The following is a 2,018-nucleotide window of genomic DNA, read 5'->3' on the forward strand; positions in this document are numbered from 1 at the left end:
TGCGGCTTATTATAATGTTGATGCCGATTGGGAGATTGGAAAACTTCAAGCAAATTAATATTTAGTTTTAAAATCGACCATCGCTTATATCGCTATTTTTGTGGGAAAATATAATTGCTACAGACTTGACTACGTTAATATGCGCTGGCAACAAAAAGAAAAATCCAAATGTGTAAAATTCGCGTAATTTTTTTTTTGTTAATCATTTTTTCTCATACATATATTTATGTCGACTCTCACACGTCTTGTATACGTGCACATGTGAATAGAAAAATAGCTGCACGTTATTCTATGTTAGTGGAGGGTATTTTTTTTTTTTTTTTTCCTATTCCTCCTATTATATATTTTATATATTTATCGTTTATTTTTAAAGCAGGAACATATTCTGTATTTAATACACATTGTCTGTCGCTCATTTTGAAATGAGTGAATGCTTCCAAAACAACTTTTGTTTTTTTTTTTTTTTTTGTTTTATGATACTAAGCATATTTAAGAATGCTCGTCGACGTCGTGTGCATCTATACAAGCACATGCAATGGGCACTTGTAGACGTGAATGGGTTACAAGTGCTTTTAGAATTACGTTAGGTATAAACGAAAACTTGAAAATATCACAATATTTTTTGTACTTAAAGGTAACCACTTCTAGCGAAATCAATTCAGTCAATAACTGCTATAACCACTATTGTGTTTAAGAATAGTTTCGAGTTTTTTTTGCCGGTCTCCTCGGACGTTATATCACACTTTTTGAATAGTCTTCTACAGTCTTTTTTTTCTTGCGACAGGAAACATGATGGTTTCGTCTTCTCCAAGTATTCTCAAAAGGATGGAAGCAAGGAGAGTGAGTTGGCCGAGCCAAAGTTATGCATCCAGAACCACGCTTTCGTTGTCCTTCTTATTTTTCCATAGCAATGGCTTATTTTCTTCGCCAAGCGGGAACATTACAGTTTCCAACAAGTTTTTATATGCAAATCTATCCGTAATGTTGTCTCTGACTCTGTCTCTGTTGTATCGGATCGATACTCTCCAAAGCAAACAACTCCATGCTCCACAAGTTTTTTAGTAAATCTAATGTGGAATTGTTTTCCTTTCGACAGAAGTATACTCCTTCCTGCGTGACTTGTAAGCAAATTTAGTTTTGTTTCGTCGTTCCAACCTATATTTCTGCACTTTTCGTCGCCTTCTGACTTGGCCTAATTTTTATGGTTTAAAGGACAGTTTTTTCCTCTTCTCCGAATTTACTTGACGAGGTATTCTTTCAGCTATAATTGGCATCTAATAAACATCGACAAACAGTTCAGGTCCTTTTCCATATCATTGAAAGTGGCTTTAGATCTCTCTTTGCTAAAGTTGTGATGGGATTATTGGAAGCAGTAGAAGTTTTTTCAACTCTTCCGTGGAGAAGTTTTTTAAGTCTTCACTTTTTGGGCGTTTAACGCATTCGTGTCAAAGTCATGTGATCGACCTAGTGATACGACTATAAATTTGTACAGCTTTCACTGATTTGGGAGTAGATGACCTAGCCATCCTCCTTCTTAACTATAATGATATGCTCGACCTATCTAATATTATTGTAGACATTAATTCTTTTTGCATTTTCTTCTCAAGAAATACGATTTGAGTTTCACTTCACATTGGACCCGCACCTATATCACTGTCCAACTAAAAAATCTACTAAAGCAACATAAAAGACGTCAAGTTAAGTTTTTCCTGCAAAAACTATCTCGAGCTAACTAATGCAATTCCGGAAATTAATTTTGAACAGTTTGCTATAAGCTTTTTGCGGAAGATATCTTTAACAATTTATATGGCATAGAAGTGGGAAATATATCTCGCGGCTATTTTTCTGTCCACATATGTGTAGTTGATAAGTAGATGAGCGCAAATTTTTCCAAGTGATTAGTGACTTCGATTACAAACATACGCACACATACGCACACACACACACACACACACACACACACACACACACACACACACACACACACACACACACACACACACACACACACACACACA

General features: G+C 35.4%; 2 protein-coding genes across 2 annotated transcripts in view; one reads left to right on the top strand and one right to left on the bottom strand.

The window, feature by feature from the left end:
- LOC119634837 (nucleoplasmin-like protein) overlaps nucleotides 1–2,018 on the top strand; it is an 8,707-nt gene that overhangs the window by 3,542 nt on the left and 3,147 nt on the right. The gene's annotated exons all lie outside the window — the stretch shown is intronic.
- LOC119634836 (sodium-independent sulfate anion transporter-like) overlaps nucleotides 1–2,018 on the bottom strand; it is a 4,490-nt gene that overhangs the window by 2,013 nt on the left and 459 nt on the right. The window lies entirely within an intron of this gene.

The sequence above is a fragment of the Glossina fuscipes genome, unplaced genomic scaffold (genome assembly GCF_014805625.2).
Source record: "Glossina fuscipes isolate IAEA_lab_2018 unplaced genomic scaffold, Yale_Gfus_2 3, whole genome shotgun sequence".
NCBI classification, from domain to species: domain Eukaryota; kingdom Metazoa; phylum Arthropoda; class Insecta; order Diptera; family Glossinidae; genus Glossina; species Glossina fuscipes.